Source organism: Passer domesticus, chromosome 5, assembly GCF_036417665.1.
Source record: "Passer domesticus isolate bPasDom1 chromosome 5, bPasDom1.hap1, whole genome shotgun sequence".
NCBI lineage: Eukaryota > Metazoa > Chordata > Aves > Passeriformes > Passeridae > Passer > Passer domesticus.
The window spans coordinates 41,306,522-41,333,309 of record NC_087478.1 but is presented as its reverse complement, the minus strand read 5'-3'; the positions used below and the strand labels follow the sequence as shown (position 1 = coordinate 41,333,309).

At 38.7% G+C, this 26,788-nt stretch overlaps 1 protein-coding gene and 1 long non-coding RNA gene across 16 annotated transcripts in view; one reads left to right on the top strand and one right to left on the bottom strand.

The window, feature by feature from the left end:
* Positions 1-16,226, top strand: part of LOC135300337 (uncharacterized) — a 71,049-nt gene extending 54,823 nt beyond the window's left edge. Inside the window, exon 5 of the long non-coding RNA XR_010362222.1 lies at positions 12,410-16,226. This is a non-coding gene — a long non-coding RNA (uncharacterized LOC135300337). The remainder of the gene's footprint in view (positions 1-12,409) is intronic.
* LOC135300335 (uncharacterized) overlaps positions 1-26,788 on the bottom strand; it is a 230,901-nt gene that overhangs the window by 200,901 nt on the left and 3,212 nt on the right. The window contains exon 1 of one of the 15 annotated variants that reach the window (XR_010362210.1): positions 7,381-7,547. The exons of 12 other annotated variants lie outside the window; for them this stretch is intronic. The gene's annotated coding sequence lies outside the window, so the exon portion shown is untranslated. Of the gene's footprint in view, positions 1-7,380; positions 7,548-26,788 lie in introns of those variants that run through there. 2 more of the 15 variants (XR_010362213.1, XR_010362211.1) reach the window with 2 other exon arrangements.

Sequence of the window (26,788 nt, the reverse complement as noted above, 5' to 3'; positions counted from 1 at the left end):
AGCAGAAATATGGTACAAAAATTCTTAATATGCTGTCTGTAGAGTTTTCTGTACTATTTGTACAGAAAAATGTAAAAGCAGGAGATAACGGGAGAAAATACTGCTTCAAGTCAGCACATCATCTCTTATTCACCAGTACAGAGACTGCTGGACCAAAAGTTGTAGCTGTATTCACAACCCTGGGGAGATTTCCCTGTGAATTCTCTGGCAGCATGGTTGCTTTAGGAGTTTGCTGGGCAGCACAAGAGGCTTTCCGGTGTCTCAGGCCCTCTTCACAAGGGGCTGGCAGTCAGTGCCCCCTGGGAGCCAATCTGGACCTGTGAGAGCTGCAGGCTTTGTGCTGCCATCCCCTGGGCCCCACAGCAGGTCCCTCTGTATCTTTAAACATTGATGAAAAATGCAGCAGGAAGGACCTCATGGAGAGGTTCCTCTCTTGTTTATCTGTCCTTTGTTCCTGCCGAATTTGCAAGTAGGACAGATGGTGGTTGCAAGGTGATAGACACTTCAGGTGGCACTGGTCCCATCTCGAAACATCCTTTGGGAAAGAGGGGAAAAAAGACACCTATGTTGTTCACACTGCTAGGGACCATATCTTGACTTGACTCCTATTGCTGTTTGTGTAAGAATGATAACTTGGTTGTAAAACAAAAAGGCAAATAAAACAGAAATTAGTATCCTGAAGACAATAGGTTTATAGTATCAGCTTGATTATCAGGAAAACTCAGGTCAGAGTAAGCAGAAAATATACGGTAAAAAATCTGGTTTTGAAAGAGTGCTCTGAATATACTCTAAGTTCTGTCATTTTAAAGCAATGTTCCTAGACTAAATATAAGTGCATTGATAACTCAAAACTCTTTGATTTTATCCAAAAGACAGTTGCTGTTTGAATAGAAACTTAACCATGAATGACAGAGCTGGGAAGCAAGTAGAGCAGAGCCCCTCTCAGCAGGTCCTCCATAGCTTGGCCTATCTGAACTGTGCGAGCTGTACCCATGGCGAATTATTTTAGTCATCAGATATGGGAGATGACAAATAGTAGGATTTGTCTTTTGTCTCATAGAGGGAAAAATTATTTTTGTGTCACCAGGAAGGGGGAATTCTCAGATTTTCCTCTATTTTAGAATGTACAGGCCACTGGACATCAGGAGTTCTGAGATTTTATTCAATGAGATACACAGCAAGCAAATGTTCTACATGAATTAGAATTTTAGGGGAGTTTTGATTAGATATGCATTTTGAATGTTCTCAGGATTGAGTAGAAGCAGTCTATTTTTCCTTTTCACCAACCATTATGTCCTCTCTATATAGTCAGTGTTTCTGCACAATTCTTCCCAAGATTCAGCGATGTCCTCTGAACTCTTGATTAGACATTTCAAAAAATGTTTCTCCAACACAATTACTAATGTAAAACTAAGGGCAAGAGTTTCCACTATCTTTAGTTAATGATAAAGCCCCCCTCAAACAATGCCATTGTTTCCCATTAGACAACTGTGGAAAATCATCCCAACAGGACAAAGAAAGATTTCCCTTCCTAATGAGACCAAAGGAACAGAGCAGCTGCTGAAATAGTATTGTACCCAATGGATTTGAACTACATAGAGAAATCCTGCACTTGTGGAATGCAATCCATGAAGCAACCCTGCAAATCTCTGACCAGTGTCAGCTTCTTGAGCTTTAACATGAGGGCATGTGGCACGAGGTCCCAATCATCCCAGCCTATGTCAGCAGATCTCTATATCATCTGCTAGACTCTTACTGTATAAGTCATTGAGTTCTGCAGTTTTCTAAACCTTTTAGCTTTTAGCTTGTTTGCCCCTACATTAAATGCAAGATAATGTATCTGACTGCTTAAAGGTTTTATTGTCAAGATATAAAACTTTTTACAAATTATTGTCTTTTATTTTCCAAGTTGTAAAGTGTTTGAATAAGCAAATCTGATTTGATTTTACCTGATACCACAGCTACATGACTAATTTAATTTTATTGTGTCATAAATGAACTCCATGACCATTTTACTCTTAGTTCCGAGTGCATTTTTTATGGAAGCAGTCTATAAAGTTGAGTTTGTGGAGCAATAACACTGAACATGTTGGCATAAGTTACAAAGCCCTAAGTGGTCTGGGACATGTTTTTTTCTTTGCTTTATCTTTTAAGCCACTGAGTTCACCTGGAGCATTTCTGTTGTCAGTTCCAATTCCAATATTTGCCAGGAAAAATGCTCAGTTCTAGAACTTGTTTCAGCTGAACTGCTAGTCCTGCTAGACTTCAGGGCACAGAGCAAGGCATTTTTGTGTTTCTTCATAAGAAAATCCACATACTTCTTACCTTAGGAGACTTAGTGGGGAAATTGGTTACACCTGAAGTTTCTAGAAGGCTTTTTAATGGATATTAATTAGCTTCATGGTTTTCTTTTCTCTAGAATACTTGGTAATATGTTGTGAAATATTTATGAGATTTTTTTGAATGTAAATCCAACCAGATGCTTGGGCAATGGTCACATGCTTTATAGATATGAATGTCAATATATAAATAAATAGCTGTGAGTGTCTCTCACAGGAAAGATTCAGGAATTGTCAGAAGAAAAAAGGTAAAAACAGAGTGAATATTTTGACATTGAGAGTCTTTTTGGCTGATGCCATAGCTTTTCCTCAATATCCTCTGAATTCTTTTGTGTAATTTCCTAATAAACTATGTCAGTACTGTAAGTAATAGGTGCCATTTTCAGAAGAACATTGAATGGATTTTGCGAAGTGCTAGAACATGCTCGTTACAAGGACACACCCTACAAAACCAACTTCCATTAAAAATATTTTACCTTCAAGGCCCAGGTACAAGACCTTGAACTTAATAAAGGAAATTTTAGACTACAGATACTGCCTTCTGCCGCTCTGTGCAAGTGATCCAAGAGCAGACATGAGAGCACTTTTACTCATCATTTACAGCTGTCCAACAAATACTCCCTGTGAATGTATTTCAGGCTACAGGTGGTTCGTGAACTATTCAACTGTCTTTGAGTATGTGCTTCTCTCAAGGCTCTGACTCACATTCACTAAGCAAACAGCTGTGGTGGATAAGACCTTACTGCCTCTTCTCCCCCATCCCAGCTGTTTGTTACTGACCCTTTGCCAGAAATTCTTGCTCCCGTTCCAGATACAGCAAAACCTGCTGCACCTCAGCTGCTCCAACTCATAATCTGGTGTCTTACTGCAAAACAACTTCTATTGCTCAGTTAAGCTCATGTACAGGGCTGTAAAATGGAACAGCTGAGGTGCAGTAAAAGGCTCTATTCTGCCAGCTCTTTAATTGGGAGCTATATCTTCTTGAAAGACGTGCTGATTCAACTAGTCCAGCAAGACCTACCAGGGCTTGCCAGTCAGTGCTCTCCTGACTGTGTATTGGCACTGCATTGCTTTTAGGTGTCTAAAAGCATTAAAAACAAAGTTAAGAAGTTCTGATGCATGTAATGGCACCAACTACAGTGACAGCACACAATTGGACAGTTTTTTAATATAACAATCTGCATGGTAGTTACATATATGAGTATATTCATTTAAAAAGTAGAAATTCTCTACTCTTCAAATAAGCAAGCACCTAAAATTCCTTGAACAGCAAGGATGTATGAACACAAGATGGGAAAAGTCAATATTTGTGAAACTATTCTCAAATGGTTTTGCTCACATCCATCTCAAGCTTAACATTAAAGCAGACAGAAAAAAAAAAAACCCTTGGTGTTTTTCAATCTTTTCAGAGTAAGTAAAAGGATGTTTGTGTAAAAGTAGCTACTCTGACTTAGATGACTGTACAGTAAATATTTTCAGGAATATGCCATTTGGACCTGCCCTGTAAAAATCGGTGCACAAGGAAAGATCATACACAACACATATTACTCTGTCCCTTAACTGGATTGTGCAAGGAATACAGCAGCTAAAAATTTGGTCAGATATGTATGTTTCCATGGGAAGAAAATATCTTCTGCTCCAGCTGAAGTCAATCTATTTCTATACTACACATGGTGGAAAACATCCAGACAGAATTCCCAGGAAACTAATCAATTTTTTTTTTTATAAATGACAGTAAAATTAACTGTTGAGTTAACACTTGCCAGACAAACAGGTCAACCACTGAAACACAGCCCAATTTATATTGTTTTACAAACATAATGTGCTGTGAAGTAGATTAAAGCAGCTGCTGCTTAGAATCAAACTGAAGAGAAATTCAGATGATTTATACTATTAGACTTCTCTACATTAACAGCTGCTTTAGACATTTTGCCTTGAGGTAAGGTACAGATGGATTTTGCAATACAAAAAGCACAATACATGGGACTTCATTTATTTGAAATACAAAGTTTTTAACAGGGAAAGATTAATACCAGTGATGATGCAGGCTTAATAAGATTTTCGTGAAAACAAGTTATTTTTACTAGCACTATCACAGCTCGGGACATAGGCATGTTGGATATATAATTACTCTAATTACAGGGAAAATGGGAGGAATTTGACTATAATTGCCCTTTAGCTAGTTGTCCTGAATATGAGAGTCACCACACCTATTTTCACAACAGCAGATTTCCAAAGGGCAGAACAATACTGGTGACTCGCCATTCTGCTATATGGTTATTGATTATGCTTTCAGCTAACAAGAATTAGTGCTTTCTGAACGTAGCCCCTTCCTCCAGCATTCACTTCTTCCGCTTCTGTGCCATTTACTCTGGCTATGAAATCCAGGAAGAGAGAAGGTATACCCGAATTTATTATTTACCTTCAGCAGTTTTGCTTTGTTGTGTTACTGCTTCACTTCACAGTTACAACAACTTTCCATGCAAAAAATTATAAGGCAAAAGCTTTTATTTGTTCCCAGAGGAAGCTGAAACCTTTGAAGCAAAAAGTTTTTAAAAATAAGTGTATTTTATCATTCCTTAAAATTGCCTTTGGACCCCGAAATTGCACATTCACAGAAATACAAAATGGTTGAGGTTGACAGAGTCCTCTTGGAGATCATCTAGTCCAAACCCACAACTAAAGAAATTGGCTCAGGACTGTGACCAATATCTATATTGGTTCTGAATATCTATACATGCAAAGACTCCACAACTCCTATGGACAATCTCTTCCAGCTGTTGTTGCACCACCTTCACAGTAAAAATATTTTTTCTCAGCCATACACAGTAAATACAGATTCATGAGAACACGTAATATCTTAATTATTCCTTAACAGAGTAATCTTTCTATTGAGTTTCATTTTTCCTCTACATGCTTTATGGACTCAACCATTTGTCTCCTGCTGGTACCCTCCCCTATAACCCCCAGTGGATCCATTTAACCCTATTTAAGTTGAGACATTCTTCCATTTTATATAATGGAGGTGCTATTTTGTACTGGGGGAATAAATCCTAGAGAAACTATTCTGGTTTTACACCATGTACAAATAGAATTTGGCTGCTTCTATCTAATATAAAATATGCCTTAATTATTATGCAATTAACATAATAATTAGGTCATATTATTAATGGAAAAAACATGCAATAATTAGCAAATATACCTGCCTATAGTACATTAGCAGTCCTCCTGGGAAAAGAAAAAAGACATAATTAATATATTTCTGTAGGAATCGTCTAGTTTCCTAGATAAGTTTTCAGGTTACTGGAATGACCCCATAAGGAAATTCTGACCGTTTCAATACCTTTGCTTTCTGTGTAGTTTTCATAGCATCAATCCAGACAGTAAAGCAAAATCACGCTGTTAGAAATGCCAAAAAATCTTATCTCAGCTATACTATACTTCATTGATATAGAAGAATTTGGACTCTTAAACTAATTTTCCATCATGTAGCATATATATAATTCAAAACAGCAGGAGAATCACAGGTTAGGACAAGCCTGTGAAATCTTTTTATGAGTTCAGAATATCTGCCATCACTCTGGTTCTGGCTGTTAGGAGGAACAGCTGGAAGTATGAATATTCTCATATCTTTTTAGAGCCAAGACTCACCATTTTCAGTTCCAGGTTGGGATCTAAAATTTACCATCAGAAAAAGCTAGATCACCTTTATTAGAACAATTGTGTTTATTTATTTATGAAGAATCTGAAATTATATTAATCTGACATTGAATCTCCTCAATGTACCTCCACAGTCTTTGATGGAAGAAGTATAAGATCTTAAATAAATACTTGAAGTAGACAGCTGTCTAAAACACACACACACACACACACACACACACACACACACACACACAAATGCAAAACAAGCAAAACAAATTAAAAAACACAACAATAACAACAACAACCAAAAAAAAACCCCAAAACTCTGTTGAATCCCCAGTCATCTGAAGGAGATCTGATGACTGATCTAAGCCATCCTCCTCTTCTCTAACTTCTAGGACAGAGCTGTTGTCATGCAGTGGCATGGATTTACACACATTTGTATATACAACTGCTGGTTGGGTTTGCTTAGAGTCAGCTTACAGAGGTGCATACAAAGGGAGAGAAGACAAGGTGGGACTTGATATGACCTAGTTTGCAGTCACCCAGAGACCCAAGAACAAATATTCTCCAAAAGAAAGGCCAACATGTGAAGAGTGTCCATGTTTATACAGCAAGCACAGTTAGGGAAGCCAACGGGCTGCCCTACCTGCATGTGGTCCCTGGGAGAGGATCACCAGCCAGGCAGCTGCAGAAGCCTGGCAGGCTTACACACACAGATACACACTCTGTCAACACCATTCACAAGAAAGGAGAGGAAAGGAAGGAAAACTGAATCTAGATCTCCATTGAGATGTCCCCTGACCAAAGGGATGATACCTCTCTGCCTCCTCCCAATTTATTTCTTCTCCTAGAGCAGCTTTTCCAGGTCAGTAACAGACTGTGCCATCTGCCCTGGCTGGTAGGAATATGGTGAAAACCCCAGAAGAACAGACAAATCCTGGTAGGGGGAAAACGCTGCTAAAAGCAGCTCCTAAAAGCAAAATGCTTGGAGTGAGTTCTGGTTTGAGTCACGATCCAAAAGACAAGGCAAAGCAGCACAAACGCTATTAAGGTGGATGCATGGCCAATGCGAAGCCAACAAAATTCCCTTTTTGGTGCCACTGAACAATAGCACAACTATCCCGTACCTGCAGGCCATCTTCACAGGTAATGATGCTTTTACCTTTCACAAAACCTGCAAAGTGCCTCCTCTGAGCATTTTCCTCCTAATGCCCTCAAGGTATTCAAACTACTGCTCCTCGGAGGCAAAGCATTTTCACACTTGTGCTCTCTTCCTTTCACCTTCCACCTCACCACCCCATCTGAGTTCTTAAGGGCTATAATTTGTTTAGTGGTTGAGTTTAGCTGTTCTATAGAGACAAGAAAGTATACCTGAGCTTTTAGCAGCATGACTCACCTGAAAGCTAGTTTTCATGCCCAGCACAATAGCTGAAGTCAGGATCCATTTTGCATGTGCTGTAAGAGGGTTCAGAGCTGCCTTGTTGTAGGAGGATGTAAGGGAGCAGGCAATTACAACCCACAGGTACAGGTATCCTCCTACCCTGACAGGCTCCTGCAGAAGTCTTTTTCTGTGATTTTTTGCTCATGCATATGGGAATGACTGGATTTATAGCAGTTCTCAGGAGAGGCAGGTACTTAAGGATTTGGAGACATAAGGGCAAATTCTTCTCTTGAACCACATGGTGGATTGAAGGGGAGAAATTAGCTGTATGAAATAAAGCCAGGTACTGTGACTCTTTCTCGTAGGTAAATATTTCTTTAATTTTTTGGTATATCCAGCTGTGGCCTGTAGCAGAAAGGAATATCTCATAATGAGCTCTGTTATAAATGGCTCTGAAACACAGAGTGTTGGAATGCCACTAAAAATATTTTGTCTGTGGCTTTTGCTAAGGCTCAGCTCCTCAGGAAATACTTTCATTGTTTAATGCTGTCATTTTGTACATATCCAATATTTTCTTAATCTGTCACTGGGAATAGTTTATTTATAACATATAACAAGCTTATTTTCCAATTGCATGCTGTAAATATGTCTTAACAGCCTTGCTAAAAAAACTAACTATTCACTATAGCTGCTCAGTTATAGACATTTAACCACTTTATTAGCTTTTAAAAATACCAGAAGTATGTGTCAAATCCTCCCCCTTTTTTTCCACTGAAATAGTGGACATACAAGTTTGAGTCAGGATTTAGCCCTGAATTTGTCATTCACATCCCTCCAAAAGTAATACCAAGGAGCAGAGGGACTTAAAGACACCTACTCCATGTTTCTTACCTGGCACTTAAAAATTTACCACCAGCCCATGATAAAAGCAATTTATGGAGCTAGAAAACAAGGATTCCCTCTGGTCTTGCTGGGGCATCTATGGGGAGACTTCAGTGCCATCATAAGCTGTCTCTTGTTCTTCCCTGAAGATATGAAGGGAGAAAAAAGACCCTCTATTTTCTAGGTCTTGGGATTGTTATATAGATTGCTTACTGAATTTTACAGCTGGCACCCAGGTAAAGCTTATAAAATGTGTTTCATAAGAAGTACAACATAGCATGTGTTCTGCCACAGATCCTGTTTGCTTGGAGAAGCTAATTGATCAAAGAGTTTTGTACTCTAAATGTTACTAAGTCGATACACGTGTGTGCCTCCGTGTGTGTGTGTATGTACAGGATAAAAATGAAGCTATGTGGAGTACAGAGATCTTGCTAAAGCATTCATACATCTGCCAGCAAGTCTGCTGACAGTTTAGGGGTTTTTAATATATTTACACAGCTGTAATATATATACTTTTATGGGGAACATTTTCCGTCATTAGCTTTCCAACAGGTTAAGAAGGTTATTCATAGATATATCTACACACAATGAGCCCAACTCTGGTCTCAGCTGTAACAGTAAATACAGAGTCACTCATTAAAATTGATTGCTTTTCTTTTTTTTTTTTTCCATTTAACTTGTACCTGGTAACAAAAAGGAATTTGTCCTCCCTGTACTCCAAGATCCCAGCAAGACTGCTGACCTTCTGTACTCAAGCAGATAATCTGATGGTCATTTCTGTGTCACAGCAGTGGAAACAGCCTGCCAGCACTTAGTGTGTTCTGCAGTCATATGCTTTGGCTGATAAGATGATAGGAATCAATCTTTCTGCAAGTAATGTCCAAAGGTTGTCTCTAGGACTGTTTTTAATTCACATGTGCTGCTTCTACCTTACTAGTGTCTAAAAACCAGTCTAGAATTTCCTCAGACATATGTTTCTTCTGACTAAAAGCCATATACACACTTTAGCCACACTTTAGAACAATTTTTCATTAGAACAGCATTAAAATGTGGCTTGTGATATGGGCCCAAAGCTGATATTGCCTCTGCAAGTGGAAACCTTTAGCAAATGCACTTCAGTGCTTAGAAAGTAATTCCAGATTTCTGCTACTAACGTAGAGACTGGAGTTTGTTCTTTGTTGAGTCACTCTTTTTAACTGATATGGTTAGACAAGTTTTTAGAGCAAACATTCTTTTTCAGCTGAGTCAGGAGATTTTTAAAAGCTCCTTGTCAACTACCTTAATGTGGCGGCTCCATGGCTGGAGGGACACTGTCTCAGCACTGCCTGCACTGCTGTTGCTTTCCACTGCAAGAAACTTGATGGATGAAAAGGAGCTGAGAAGGACTATGTCAGACCAGAAATACAGGGATCTCCACAGAGAGTGAACCGCACAATTTTCAGGATCACACTAATTTATGCATGAGGAAATAATCAAAGTCATCTGAGAAACTTGGGATGCAGTCCTGCAGTATATTATCAAACTAAGCAGGCTGTAAGGCCAAGTTTGGATGTTGGCAAAACTTGGATGTTGCCTAAATTATCAAACTGCCTAAACTATCAAAGCAGTCTTTTCTCTTTGCAAAAGCTAGTTACAAAACAGTAAATTCCCACACAGTGTGGCATTCCATCTCATTGCAGGACAAGCTGCAAGACAAACACGGAAATCACTGAAGTGAATTAGACTGGAAACTATCTTCCACAGAGGCCAAATCTTTCCACATATTTCTACTCTACCAGACAGAACTAAGCCCTGACCCCCCCAGTTTAATTTTCTCAGTAAAGCTGGAGTGGACCCCAATAGGTCCTAGGTTTCCAATTTAATATGGGACTTCCTTTCAATATCCTCATATTAGGATGAAATATGGGAATGTTACAATTGTTATACTTTTTCAATAGAAGCCACTAAATTTAGATGTAAGCACGTGCAGTTGTCCAGCCATCTACACCCTGCTTGCCCAGTCCTCCTACTGCTACCTCCAGCCACCCCTATCTGTCAGCAGCAGGGACAGGAAGAGGACACAAGCAGTGAGACAGACCCTGGGGACCACAAAACTGTCATTGGGTGCTTCGTGCAGCGCCTGTGTGGCAGCAGTTGAGCGGGTGAGAGGGGTGGTTCAGGTCAGGCATGGTCTGAGTGATCTCACTGCCACTCAGTGTGCTCTGTGTGCCAGGCTGCTCTCCCCCTGGCTGGCTGCATGTGCTGCCCAGAGCTGGAGCTACCTGCTAATCCCAGCTGCCTTCAAGATCTGCTTTAGTTTACCTGAGCAAAGGTATCCCCGAGCTCTGGTTACACAGTGGTTTCTGTCACAAGCAAAGGAAGAGGGAGGATTTTTCAAGGAAAGGTTATTAAAGTCTATGATAAGATGCTGAGAAACCCAAACATAAACTCCCTCAAAAATAATAGTAACTGTGTGAGAAATTCTTCATTTCAAGTGTTTGTATAGTGTAGCCCTATATAATGTTACAAGCTGAAGTCCTAAGTGTCGCAATCCTCACTGTACACCAGCATGTGTTTTTAAATGTAATGCGTTTTGATGTCCTGTTTGCATTGGACTCACTACTGTAGGCCTCTGCAGGACACTGTTTACAAAAGAGATTACCAAAAATAAAAATTACAAAACAAAGTGGTGTAAGTTTCAGAAATGAGAGTAGGAATCCCTCCCTCCGGAAGTTTTTGCCACAAGTCCATATATAAACAAGGCCAAGGGGACTCATTATAAATCAAGTTATTTTCCTATTACCTCAGTAAGACAGGAGATCAACAGCTATCCTGGTCTTATTTTGCAGGCTGAAACCTGGAACTAGTTTAAATCTACTTTAATCTAGTTCATAGTTCATGGAACAGCTGTATTGAAATGGAAGTTTTTTTAATTCAGTTCTGTACCTTCTAGATGAGAAAAAAAAAATCACATGAAAAGTAGTTCTTGTTTATGAATCATTTATCTTTCTAGAAGCATAACAAGAAAAGGTAGACTTGGTAAAGTTAGCTCCTTTCTCTGCCACCAGGATGGACTCAGCTCTGGCTTTTGCATTGGCCTACGATTACACATATGTAATTATACACATATCAGTGAGGAGAACATTAAATTTTTCTGTCACTTTCTTTCCTACTCCACCCCCTAATTTCCAATTTATTGCTCTAAAAATTTGTAGTTCAATATGTAACAATATATAAAACCTGCTCTTTCTTTCTTTCTCTTTCTTTCTTTCTTTTTCTTTCTTTCTTTCTTTCTTTCTCTTTCTTTCTTTCTTTCTTTCTTTCTTTCTTTCTTTCTTTCTTTCTTTCTTTCTTTCTTTCTTTCTTTCTTTCTTTCTTTCTTTCTTTCTTTCTTTCTTTCTTTCTTTCTTTCTTTCTTTCTTTCTTTCTTTCTTTCTCTTTCTTTCTTTCTTTCTTTCCTTCCTCTTCCCCAAATTTTAACTCTCTTGGACCACAAAGGCAACATATTTGTCATCCAGAGCACTACTGAACAATTACTGATATTCACCTTACCCCCGATGTAAGTAATTTGGTCACCACTCAATGATGTCCTTAGTTTCTATTATGGGAGTATATAGAAGTCCTGCTCATCATCAAGGTCCCTTCAGCCTGAATGCTGTTTAATTATATATTCTGTAGCTATATGGCACAGCAGAGTGTGAAGAACATGCCATTTACCTGAATAAATTAACTTTCACAATTTTAATGGTCAAACAGCATGCTGGTGCTACTATAGTGATTCTGATTAAGGAATATGTACAGAGCTGGTGAGGACTTCAAACCAGTGCACCATGTCACTCTATAAACCAATAGAACAATCCCTGCCCCAAAATTCCTTATAGCCTGAATAGGCAACACGGACAACAGGGTACCTGGAGAGCAAAGGCACAGAAAGGAAATATATGGCCACATATCTATGACCACATCCACAGGCCTGTTCCTGAGAGTGAGCCTATGCACTCAGCTACCTACTCGTGCTGCCCCAGTAGCAGAGGCAGTCTTAAGCACATAAGAGCTGTGAAATTTAACTCAGTCAAGCAAGCTGACATACTTCCTAATTACGTTGTGCAAATAGACTCATGAGTAGAGTGTGTTCACATCAACACTTGAAGGAAACAAATATAAGCCCTGCTTGTTTCAACAGCTCCTGGCTATAAATCTGTACAAGATCAGATCTAAGTTGTACACATGGTCTCCTGCATTGCCACGCTGCTACAGAGTCTGACTACAGGAAAGAAATCTGCCTGAGCAAGGATTTACCACTCCAGGCAAGTGATACACTCTGGTTTATAAGTATAAATTTCCACAGATAGGAGAAGCATTTTGTTCCTTGGCCACAGTAGATGCTGATACATGCCTTAGGTGGGATCCTTGCTGATGGCTGTAAGGTGGCACAGTAAATGGATCCTGTGCTGGCTGACAATATCACAGTGACAGATGAGTATTATGATAATCACAAGGCACTGGATAATCACCTCTGTTTCTTACTTGATGCCTGAGAATTAGCTCTCCTCTTCAGAATAAGGAGCAATTTTACTGCAGTCAAACTCCATGATTTTGTGCTGCTCCAGACAGGACTCACCTGAAGCTGGCCCTACATATTTTTCTCAAAGATTCAGAATAACGTAAATATTTGAAGATTATGCTTCATTTTAGATATATTGGCCATTGAATGTAGGTGTTCAATTTGTTTTCAGGAAATGTGAACCACAGATCATCCAAGGCAATGCCTCTCATTTATAACTCTGTAATATTGGTACTCTGTAACATGAGCACCTGTATCACTGAGATTTTTCACTGTGAAGAATTTTTGTAAGCACACAGTCAACAGTTATGTGCCATCATATATATCAATTTAAAAAAATAATCTGATAAAGCATAATATTAACTCCTTTTGAAGAAAAGCACTCAGTTCAGGTTTTATGCAGTAACAGAAAAAACAAGGGCTGTTTACCACAGCACACATGTCACAAAAGCTGCTGGTATTCAGCTGAGTGTCTGATTTCTCTGTTTGAAAGAACAGTCCACTGGGTGCAGTTAAAATGCAAAGGAGAATATAAAAAAAGTGAAATCCTGTGTGGGTGAATAAGCAGTTTCTTTGAAGTTCAAATCTGACATATATTTCAGCGCTCAACAGAAGCAAAAATCGATTCTCAAATTACTCTTCTTTCTAGCTTTGGATGAACTTGAAAGGAGAGCTGACACCAGCATGTACAAACATGTACACAACCATTTCTGGGCCCTTTGCATTTCTAGGAACAGGCAAAAACAACCAACATGAGGAAATAGCTTGGCAAATAGAGCCAGAACACTGTCTCCATTTTTTTACTACTCTTACCTTCTTCGGGTGACTGACCCCAGAAGACCTGGGGTTTTTGTTTCTTAATGCTCCTAGTTGAATATTTCTCCCCTGGGGAATGTTAGCTACAGATTCTTCATGAGAATAGAGACAACATGGCTCTGACCTTCTGCATCAGCATCTCCAAGATCAGACAAGTACAGAGAGGTGTGTAATTCCTCCCCTCCTTACCCTCCCTTCAGCCAACAAACCTCCTTTCTGCACCTGATGAGTAGAGGAAGAAAGAGGAGATGGAGAGGGAAGTATGAAAGAAGAGCAATTTGTTGCTTACCCAGAGAAATTCCTCACCAGATTAGGGCCACTGGATCACCTCTCAAGCAAAATCTGGGGCTGATATCTGAAGATGTTGAACCACATGGTCAGCTTTGCAGGTGGAGCCTGAGGTTCTGCTGATGTCCTGAGAACTTGCATGGGATGGAAACCTGGTCCAGCACATTGGTCCACAAATAACAGCGTAATCCACAGTCAAGGGCTCAGCCTCAACTACCCTTGGCCATGAGATACTGGTGGCAGGCTCTCATCCTTACTCATCCGGTGGGCCATCTGTCCAGGAACACCTACTATTCATACCCAACCCCTTACAGAATATGTTCATGTGGCTCAAGGCCTTTGAAAACCATGGGGTGGCAATTTTCTGTACAAAATGACATTCTCAGTGGAGTAAAATATTTTGTAAGAAGTTTAATCACAATTATTTCTGTTTAACTGAAATAGAAATGTATACTGCATTATTTTGATTATCTAAGTACTGTTGCTGCACTAGGAAAAGTGATTCGCCCAGCAGCAGTGGGTTCACAGGCTCTTCCTACCACTTTATATTCTGCTTTGAGCAACATCCAAACTCAATTTAACATTTGTATTCTCTTCCTAGTGTTGTTATGAGGTAATGGTTCTCTTAATCCAAACCTTATCTGCCCAGCTGCAATTTTTATATTTTCCTCTGACTGTGTTAGTCACATAAAATTGAAGAACATGAGAATTCAGTAAATCTTTCAAAGCTTAAGATTACAAAGGGTGGAATTTGTTTCATCAGTCAACTTTATTAATAATCTGCAGTCTGAACTGGATTTGAAATTGAAGTGAGTAGCACTCACTAACAAAAGAAATAAAATGCACCATGAGAAACATTTTGTCTATTAATGTCTGCTACTTTTCAGTTACAATAACTGAAATAGATTAAATGTACAACAAAGAGTGGAAAAAAATTAAAGTATTTCTCTTTATTTCTCTCCTTCTCTGTTGTTGCTCAAATAGGATATTAAGGTATACATTGTCATTAAAAAATTGGTTTATGATCTTTATTCAAGCAGTAAAGGCAGAAAAATTAAGGAGGCAGAAAAATTAAGGATTTTTTGAGTATATATTGAGTATCATCGACCTGAATATAGATCTACCACTTTCAGATGCCATCAGCTGTGGAGTTTATTATATTTTAGGCATGAACTCCATCTTTACAGCACAGGGAACAGTGAGGCCTGGATTGTGGCTGACATTTCTGTGTGGTGTGTAAATGAACATGTGCATGGATGTTTATGGACTTGCAAGTGTCCCTCTCTAAAACATCTTACCAGAAACTTTTCTATGGATTAGAAGGACCACCTTCTGCAAACCTTTCATCATGTGTCCAGCCTCTCTCACTACCTTCCAAAGGGAAATTGTCTCCCCAGGAAAATGTGCACTAATTGCTTGCCCAGAAAGGAAATTAATGACTCAAAAATTGTGACCAACAGAATGCATTTTGAAGATAGCCAGTCCTGAGAAATGTCATCTTTGTTAGACTAATTTCTATTTTCTAGTTTTTGAATTTGGGTCATTTTTGAATGGTGGAAGCTGAGGTAACATGCCATGTAGCTGTGAAGCTGTATCACAGGGTAGATCACTGCCCTTCCTGGTGGTGCGAGTGTACAGGAAAAGAGACGCAACTCTGGAAACTGTGGTTCCAACCCTGCCTCTGCACCTTATCAAATCCATATCAGCAAGGTTTAAAAGCCAGAGCACAATGCCCATTGTCAAAGCTCAATTTTGAAAAATGTCCTTACCAATCAGAGCAGTTCTGCTCTGATAATCCGTTACCATGCATAATTTCAGAGAGACATCAAGCAAGGAGGCACAAGTATTTTTTGCTGTATGCTTCAGCAGTGAGAATGTGAAAAGGAGAAAGAGTTAATTTCTAACTCTTGGAGGTGGAGAAAGGCAAAATGGCTGTTACACTCCATCCTCAAAATAGGAGTCATTAAACATGAAAATATGTTTATTGCAGAGTTTTTACATCATAGTTAAATGGCCCATCATTCAGGGCTTAGGTATAGTCACAAATCACAATATACTTCCACTTCTTCTAAAAGTGAGGTAACTAACCTGTGAGATATTTATTCTATCCAGGCAATTTTCCATAAAAGATATTTTTATATTTGATCAGTACGTATCCCAAACTGCTTATAGTGTCAGAAGAGTTTTCAGGCTGGAGTTGTGATGAAGAGGACTGTGTAGCCTTTTACATGTGTGGCCCTTTCAGTCAAGAACAGTTGACCAGTACACCCAATTGCCAAAAGCCAAAGGGACACAAAAGATACTTCTTTTGTCCTTCTAGACAAAAGATACTTCTTTTTCCTTCTAGAAGGAATACCACAAAACATGTAGATGTTAAATTGGATTAAATCTCTTTAATGAAAAGAGAGTTGCAAGGTTTCTTTAGGGTAAGATAAGAAGGCTACAAACATTTCTGTGTAACTTCTCATGAAACCAGAATAGTGTCTTTATTAAAGGCTTTTATGACCCTATCCAACTCAATTGTTTCTTGCTGTTATTATTATTATTTTATGTATTAGAGAAGAACCAGCAAATTAATTTAGTGCAACAAGAGAGAAGAGAGCAAGGAAGAATCAGAAACAGAGCCAGAACAGACACTAGCAGCTATTCTTCAGAAATGCCTGAAAAGACATTTATGGGATGAGTGTTCCCAGAGGAGAGCTTAGAAGTATCACCAAAAGAGTGGTTTCTTAACAAGTTTCTGCTGTGTGAGGGGAAATGGGACTTTGCATATTCCTTTTAAACAAACAGTTTGACAGCAAAGATGATAAGTTCCAATCACTCCATCAGTGAACTAAAATTTATTTTCCTATTGGATCTTAGCCAAAGTTATTTTGTGCCATGGAAAGATTACAATTGATTTCAATTCCAGTGGATGTTGTCCTTAGGCCCCAAACAGAGGTTTCCCTTTGCACCCTTCTTAATGCAAGGCTTTCAGAGGAAGATTCAGCCTGGCTTTCATCTGTCCCATGACAGGTTTGAGTTCATAGCACTGGCTCCCTAGAGTACAGCAGGGAAACAATTTCTTCAGGTTATTTCTTACCTGCCTTTGGCCCATGGAGATGAGTTTTGTTCAAGAATTGTATTCTATACAGATTGCAAAGTATTCTAAAACAGGGATTTTGAAATCAGTATATCTTTCTGTATCAGTAACTGTAATTTCCTATTAGCAGCTCTACCCAGAGATGCCAGAAAGAGAAGTACTTCAGTATATCTTTAAGGTGAATGGCAATTCTGTTGAATTAAGTACAGTTAGGCAAGAGTTTTACTGACTGGCTTCTCTAGGTAGACTATGTAAACAAATGAAGTTTATAAAAAAAAAAATGAAATATTCAAAATAATTTGGTCTAAGACTCAGAACTAAGCAAATTAAGAAATAAATTAGAAAAATAATTTCTGGGTTTAACTGACCTTTTCCTGTGGATTCAGATCCTGGTGGCAGACAATTACTGATGTAAAACCAGAAACATGGTATCTAATTTAGGAAAATATATCAGATATGAGGAAAACAACTGTTAGAGAATGGTGTTCATGAAGAAAGGGTAACATGACAGATTATTTCAAATGGTTTTGTGCGTGTTTATTTTTACGCTTAAAGCTAGATCACATAAGTAGCAGAGATCTCTATTTTCTCTCTGCCCAGCAGTGCACTGAGCAGCTGCAGGGGCAGAACTGTGCTCACGGAGCTCTGTGTACGTCATGAGATGAGAGCAGCAGGCACTGCAGCAGCATCAGAGCCTCTGAAAGCTCCAAAGGAGCATCTACATCCCTCATGCCTGTGAGCAATGATGTATTTATACAGTGGGCCCTCACAGCTGCAAGGGATACCTATTTAAAACGCTGATCATTTAAATTCTCATATACATATATATATTTACTGAAGGGGCTGTGAGCCATTAAAAGAAAATTACTGAGAATAAACAAAATATTGTTTTGAGGATGTGGCTCTGTGTCCCATATAACTTTTTCAAAGGCAGACATGTAAATCTCAGGTATTCAGCTGGCAAGAGGTGGCAAATTCAAATCCAAGGCTGCTACTCTGTCCTAGGTTGGCCTTTTGGTGCCCTGTGATTTTAAGAGCTTCCCCTTGGTGTGTGTAGTCTTGTTTATAAAATGTGTCAAGTACTTATTAACAATGGTGCAAATTCTGCCTGCCTGCAATGCTGTTGCTTTATCCAGTGTGCATCCAGGATGAAATAGGCCTAAGGCAAAAGTGAATGCCACAATCCTGCCCTTAATTTTGCAGGATTGCCCTCTCAGTCAGTACCCTTTGTTTATTGCAAGTGGTCTGCATGGACTGATTTGAACCATCCTTTATCATGTGACAAGAGAGGCAGAAATTATCAAGGAAACCATTAAAGCAAATGCTTACGAAGATGTCTGCTGCATTTGACCTACATTTCACCCATCTGTTACAAATCTGATTTATGGAAAAACTGAAATTATAATACTTCCTGAAAACCTAAACACTTTAACTTGGCCTAATTTTGTTGAGTCACATCCTTTTTCTGATACCTATCTGTCTTCTTGCTAAGCCAAGATACTTACACATAAGATATAAAATGATAATGTTCCTAAGCCCCATCTGATTATTGTCTCTAATGTCAGACATGAGAGATTCATAACAGCATAGAAGTCAGGATAAGGAAAAGGTGGAGCAGCATCAAGTAGATTACAGGCTTTGCTGTGTGATTGCCAGCTAGGAGCCTTAGCAGGTCAGCAATCTGAATGATTATTTATGCAGAGCAGATTTGCAGGGAACCACACATCTTTGTGCTAATTTCAGTGTCAGAGACATACAATGCTCTGTCACATTGGAAAAGGAGGGGAATGAGCAAAAGTGCTGCAGAAAAGGATCTGGGAAATGAAGCTTTAATAAATTCTGCTGCAGTATACCATCTGTTCCAATGGGAAATCTATGCTGTCATAAATCTGATTGTTGTGGCTAGAAAGATGAAGGGCGTGCAACCCAAATTTGTAGATACTGTGTCATGAAAGCTGCAGAATAGAGCTGAGGCATTAACATGGTGAAGTTGCATTCTTTTCTGGCTGGGAATACTTCTTGATTATGCTTTGGTCCCCTGTATTTAATTCATTACATAAGTTCAGAAGGTGACAAGGTTTGTAACAAAAAACTAACACAAATATTGACAAAAAGCTGACCTGTGTTCATTTACTGTGAGTAATTACTGAGTATAACAATGTGTTTTCTACTCCTTTTGGTGGGCAAAATTTTTACAAGGGGAGGGTTCTGAAGAAATCACCAGACCTTGGACTCTTAGGGAAAAGTCAGGTGGGTATCTGACAATAAACAGGATTAACATACCTGAGCAAAATATGAATTTTCCCTCTCTGTGTCTTTTAATTCCTACCTGACTGAACAAAAGGTAGCAAGAGCAAGATGCAATATAATTAATTATTTTTAATTAAATTTCCTATTACCCACAAGCCATATTCATGAACTCCTTAAAGGCAGCAAAAAGAGACCAAAAATTAGTCTCAGTTCCAATAAATGTCTAATAAAATCTTTTTTTTTATTTTTTATTATTCACAGATGCATAATATACCTGCTGATGTTGCTTAAAACAGGGATAATAACATCATAGGCAGGCTAATGTGTGTGCTCTGTGACAGAGCTCTTTTGAAAGGGATTTCTCTCTTTCTTCCATGACTACCAATGCCTTCTCCAATGTAATACAAATGAGCTCTAACATAAATACCAATGGACTCCCTGCTTAACATTTGCTTTCTGTCAGTACTGTTCATGTACAGCTCAGTCACAAAAATGCAGTGGAAAATTCCGATATCCATGCAGGATTTTAGAAGAAAAATGTAACATTTTTGCAGAACTGCCACTATCCAGAAAACATTATAGCCCACTTAGAACTGGGCCAGGAGCTAATGCACACAAAGCATGCAGTATGCAAAAGCATATTTTTGTCAGCGTTGGGCATGCAAAGTATTACTAATTCACTTCAAAATGGGCATTCCTTTCCCTGTTCTATCCATTTCCACTGTTTGCTCAGAACCACAGTTTGAAAATTACTTTATGCAGCCAAAGAAAAACAATTTTTTGCACTTTGTATATATTTATATCTATTTGTTGGTATTGTAAATAAAATAGATAAGCCTATTAAAAATCGGGGTCCATCTCTAAGCAAGAAAGACTTGAATAAAAATGTGCAGACCAATGGTAAGATCAAAGCTTAGTCATAGCTAGTGACATAAAATAACAATGTCATATATGCACCTTTTGAAGAACAAGCAATTGTGTGTAAATATGCATTGAAGTCCACTCAATGCATATTTATATACAATGTAGAACATTTCATGTAGGACAATTTCAAAATCGGGAATTTTGAATGAACTAGAGGGCTAAGTCAGGTTCACATACTGATACTAGCAAGTTTTTTTCAACACATCATATTGCTTACAAAATCTGTATCATTTCCAGATGATCCTTATGACTAACATGTAACATATAGCACAGCATAGGACTACTGGTCAGAAGTGCTTGACTCTGAGTGGTTTATTGGCTCAAATCCCTGGACAGCTTTTCTATTCTGTACCCACTGCTTTTGCATTTATTTAGCTCAGGAACAAGAACTCACTGTAACAGGTCTTACTTGCTAGAATGCCCCTGGGACAAAGATGTCCTTTCTGTGAGATGGTTCCAGGAACTGGCTACTTACAGAAATATGGAAGACAAAGATTGCATATCCAGATGTGCTGGGATTTATATGTACTGTGGAACTGTGATTTGCCCATGCCTCTGAATGCTGAAACTGCCTTATCAAGGGGTAGTGCTAAAAAAAAAAAAGTGTGACATCCACAAGAAGTAGAAAACATACATATTGTTCAAACCAGGTATGAACTTTTTTCTCTTTATCCTCCCCATACCTTCTGCCCTCAGGCAGAAGAATGGGGAGGACATGGTGAGAGATGACAGAATGGAAGACAAGAGACTCCAGCAGTACTCAGAAGATGGCGTGTTGCTGCACTAGAGAAATGCTTTGGAAAACATTTTGGGCTGCTCTATTGCTTCAACAATCTGAATTTACTAGGTGCTTTGAGATGCACTTGCAAACTGAACAGCCTGCAACAGCCCCATGAAATAGGTAAGACATAGCAAGCTGAAAAGAGCGTGCTGATCTTCTGCTTGGAATCATACTAGGATGGCTTTGGCAAGCACACAGTGAGCTATAACAGAGGTGGTTCAAGCTTTTCCTGCATTCTGCAGGACTCATGACCACAAAGAACAGGCTTGCCTTGTTGAAGCAAATCGTAAGAACAGATTCACTTACCAAGATTCTCAGTATGAATCAATGAGTGTAAAAAAAAAAAACACAGTAGAATCACAGTAATGTACAATACTTGACAACATTCACCTGGATATTTCACGTAAAGAGCTGAGGAAAATTGAAGACATGAAGAAAAGTGTCTTCTGGAAACTTTGAGGTAGGTTTTCACTTAAAAGGTAGACTTTCTCAAAAAGTTAAGTAATTGCAGTTATGCAAAAAAGTCTGAACTTGGAGAAGATGATAGCTACTGAAGAAATTATGGTTTGACTTATCATTTGTACTGCGCAGGACAGAGAAAGGGGGAAAAAAGAATAAAGAAATCTGCCCTGTTCATTCACAGAAATGTAGGCACCTTTCTCTGGGCGCTATGTGAATGAATGGAAGCTTTTGTCTGCCACTCTTACTCAGGCACCAAAGATCTAAAGTGCTGTCAGGCACCTAAGTCTTTGTCCTTAATAGGAAAACTGCTTTCTAACTCATTTATAACAGGTCACTACGTAGGAAGCCTAACTAGTACCAGAAACAAAACTGTACTCTGTATGTCTGAATGGTGCATTGCAGGGCAACAAAGTCCTTTGCTGGATCTACGCTTGTCCAATATCCCAGTGGATGTGACAGGTATCACAGGAAACTGAATTCAGATGTCCTAAATTCTAAACTAATAATACCTAAAATTTCTGTTTCCCGTAACAGAACCTTTGTGCCAATGACACAGAAAAGATAGACTATTTGGTTTCCATTGGGTTATGCTGAACTACCCATCCTTCTTGAGCAGCAGGCTTAGATTCATATTTTGAGGTCATCATCTGAATTATGGGCACCATTTGAAAGAAAATTACCTCATTTAATAAAAAACTATAGGCTGCCTGTGATTTGCTGAAGAGACAGGATGGTGAATATCCATGATATATCTAAGCAATTGTTTTGATCCTCAGTCTGGAAACATAAATGAAGACTAAGTGATTTCCACTGTTTCCATTGGTTGCAAACGCTCTGCTTACTGTCTTGTCACTACTATAGAACAGAAATTGTGAAAAAAGAAGATAAATATCAAGTTTGTGGAGAGTCATTAAAACAGGCTAACATCAGACTGGTCATCCATCAAGCTGTCTCTTTGGTCTATATAAAGATTATCAAATCCATGGTATTTCAAAGTGTTAATCTCTGCGTAAGTAATGTGTTAGCAGCTGCACTGTATTCCTAGAAGAGGACCCTTACTTCCCAAGAGCTCAGAAAAGCATCCCAGTAGTGTGGGATGCTTCCATAGTCCTATGCTGCCACTGGACACTTTTTCTCTTACTTCTATTGAATCCATAGTCAAAGTGAAAAGTCTGTGCATGTTTGCTCCTAACAACTTGTGCAGGATTTTGTCTATAACACCTACAGAGAAGGTCAAAGGGAGATTGTTACATCTGACTCAGGAAGGAAAGACTGAATCAGCTATGCAAACAAAATAAATCTGTATTATGGGGTAAAGAGATTGACCTTTAGACATAGCAATGATAGCAGAATGGAACAGCCATTAAGCTGTTAACCAAATGATTTGGTCTGACATTCTTGAATCAAACTGAATAAAACATTTTTAATCTTTCATTTCTGCAATTCTTTCTTGAAGCATTAAGTTGTCTTTTGTGATCAAGTTTTTATTAGGTATCTAAAACATGAAAAATCTCACATTTGTTGCATAACAAGTCCAAAGCTGAATGGACATCTCCTGGAGTTTATTTCTTAAATATAAAAATTAACAGAAGTTTCCATAATTAAAGATTTATAATCCTGGGCATTGTGATAAATTATTACAGACTTGAAAATATGAACTTAGCTGAAATGAAAAATTCACTATACAAAGCAACAAAAAACCACTCAGCATTTTTAGCAAAGTGGGACCTTAAAAGCCAAATTTATAACTCTTTTTATTTTTACAGAGTACCAGTGCTATATGGACTGGAGTACATTTTCAGTGCAAACACACCTGAATTTGTTCCACAGCACTAAAAGCACTGTGCAGTTTACCCTTGAACCTGATCCATAAGAGTCACTTTAGATCTGGAAACATCATGACAACGAACAAGGAGTAAATATTAGCCATTGCCCAGACACTTACTAGGAAATGTGTCTTGCTGTAAGGAGTCTGCAATACAAATAAACACGATAGGGAATGACAGGAGGAGATAACACTGAGGAAGTGATTTGTCTAACAGAACAATGGCTGACTGCATTATAGCATCTGGCTCCCCACCCTCCATGAGTTCAAGTCACAAGTGTTTTGCCCATTTTACAGATATGTTACTTGTCCAAACACAATTCTGGTACTTATTTTAGAAGTAATATCAAAACATAGTGTTATTCACTTCCCAATGAGATTAAAAAAGCTTTAAACATCTCAAGTAATTTCACGTACCTAGTGAGAAAACTACTGTTTACAGACTCTTGTGCTCCAGACACCAGTGGACAGTCTTTATTCTCCCTCCTAATGAGTGATTAAATGATCAGTGTAAAGAGGCATGTATCCTGTCACCTGGGAAACTTGTGTTCTTTAAAGATTGTTCATTTAGACACTATTATGAAGAGTACCATGGGGCATGGAAACACTTGTGCTTCCCAAAATAAAAACAGAGTAGCCAGAGCATTGATCTAAGGCAGTTTGTGTCCTCTTTCTACCAAGGTACAGTGCAGGATGCTTTCAGGAAAGATGCCAATCCTCTCATAATGGATAATTATTTTAGACTGTTCTGTCGTCTACCACTGCTGAATCTCATCTTAATGGCAGCTTGAGATATGTGGTCTGCTACATAATAGGACATTATCGCAAAAGTTCATTCCTCTTTTTACATTCTCAGTAGGCTTTGGGGAATAACAGATGCAGACAACTGACAGGCAAACATTTTTACTTTCTTTGCCCTTCCTCCCCTCCCAAAAGAACTGCTAGGAATACACCCATTATCTCAGTTTGCAAATACACAATTGCCTCAGTCAACTGAGTGAGATGGAGAGGAAATGCTAGGGTAGCCCAGCAGTCTGAAACATAAGCTGTCCTTACTCTGGATGGCTACTTGGCAGAGATGAAAAGCTATTTGAGTACATGAATGACCATGAGCTCACCAATCATTGTCACCTCTCTAGGGCAGGTTTACAGTGCATGCTGGAAAGCTGCTTCTAGTGATTGAACCGGTAGGTCCAGTGCAATGGGACTAGCTTGGAATTACTGGCTCAAATCCAGGACAAATGTATTTAATCCTGAGCCTATCTCCTCTTAGTCTCTTGCCTTTGTAATGTCTTTAAGTAGGAAACTCCTTCTGAGGAACTTTTCCTAGAAAGCCATGCACCGAGCCCAACACGTTCAGGCCTTGCCTGTGATTAAGGCCACAAGTTTCCAGCTAAACACTAATTCAAAGACAAGCATTAGATACTGGTTGATTTACTCTTCTGAGCATTTTCCATCCTTAAGGGGATGTCAGAAAATATAATTGTTAAATGAATATTTTTTCCTAATGCTCTATATTTCCAAGGTGATCAGAGATTCTAGAGAATATTATGGACGTGTCCAGAGCAATGCCAGCAGCATCACACAAAGAAGAACTTTGTCCAAACCAGTGGAGACCTTTAACCAAACACTTGAGTCTCTTAACTGTGAGGAATAAAGAGCTAGAGGCATGATAGAGGCATGATACTGGAGGTGAGAAGGCTACTGAAGTAGTTCTTGGAGATGATCTTTTATATTCTCCTAGAAAATAAAAGGCTTCCAGTGGGGGGAAACAAAAGACCTGAACAGCAGGAATATTTTGGGACTGGAGCCAGGAAAAAGAGTCAGTAACAAAGACTGGTAATTTTGCATGAATTGCTGTTTTGTGTTGTTGAGCACCAGGACACAGCTGGTGTACTGGCGAACCTGAGGTTTTGTATTAACTGTATTGAAATGATAATGAAGTTTTTATTTTATGATTGCAGATGTTAGTGGATTATTGTTATTAAGCCTATTAGTGTAATAGTACAAATATGAGTTTCTTTTTCCTACAGTCTTATTTGTTGTAGGTTAAATTAAATTTAGATAGGTATTAAATATTTTAAAACAACATAAAGGTCAATTAAGGAGATAAAAAACACAGAGGAGAAGGTAGTTTGTTTCAAATTCTTGCGAATTTGGAGTGAACTTACTGCTTTCTGCTATTAGACTCCAGGCATGCACTTAGTGATTCTGTATGGTGATCCCAGGTATGGTTCATACAAGAAGATTGCTTCTTGAAACATTGAAAGAACAATGGTCTGTTTTGCAAATTGGTTTCTCCCTGTGCTTCGTTCAAAAAAAGAAAACAAAACCCAAAACAACTAGAACTGCAAAGTATCTGACTTCCTGGGACGTCTAGATTTCTGCCTGCCTAAGGTGGAGCATCTCAGAGCTGCTCCATTTTCAGAGAGGACAGTCTTCCTGTTCACATTTTCAGTGAATTAGTCTTTTTTCTGAGCATCTCAGCTGAACACCCAACAGGCTAACAATGATTGTCAATATTAGCTTATTCCATAAGTAATGCATTTTTAAGTTAATTCAGAATAGAATCATAGAATTATTAAGGTTCGAAAGGACTTCTAAGATCATTGAGTTGAACCATCAAAATACATCACTTATTATTCCAATTATTTATTGGCATAATGATACGTAACTCATTAGTCACCATGGGTATAACATAAAACACATCAAATGGGTGTACCATGACATTGGACTCTCTGTATGCCTTAGGTATGCATTACTTACATTAAGGCAATTCACTGCCCTTGTGAACTTGCAATCTCTGTGGCCGTTAGAGAACAGTTAGGGATTTTCCCTGTAAGACCCAGTGGTTGCTCCACCCTAGGCAGTGGGACTTTTTCAAACAATACTTTCTGCCAAGTCACACTTACAAACATGAAGCTCTGTTTTTCAATACACAGGCTGTTATAGGGGCCTTTGGCAGCTAACCCACCAGGCAGTGACAGGTGGTGGGGCAGCAGAAGAAAATCATGCTGCAATACAGGTGAGCACTGCATTCTGAACATAAGAATCTAGTATATGAGTCCTCAATTGTGTCCAGAGCAAAAAAAATTGCAAAAAGATCATTTCACCCCCCTGTTTGGCTACAGTCATTTGGCTGTGGATGATCCAGTGTCTGCTGATGCCCCTGAAGCCTTACCTAGGGCACAACATCCAGACAATGTGTAAGTGTTACAAGGAGCCTCTCTCTTTTCTCATGTGTGCAATTAGCCAGATCAACCACAAAATCATAGTAACTGATTTCTCCCAGAAAGTGCTATTGTTTACTCTTCCTCTGAGCTGTGAGTAAAGCCTCCTTTCAAAAGGAGGAATAAACTCTTGGCTTTGAAGACCTTGGGAAAGAACTTTAAACTCTTGTCTGTCTATGTGTGTGCTTTGAGACATATAAACAAAATAAAACAGTCATTGAAAACTCAGTTCTTAGAAATCATAAAATAAATATTTTTCACTTCCTTTTAACTATAGGAATTTATTAGATGTACTGTGTACAGCACTCTCTCATGAAGAAAATTCATAATGATAAATATT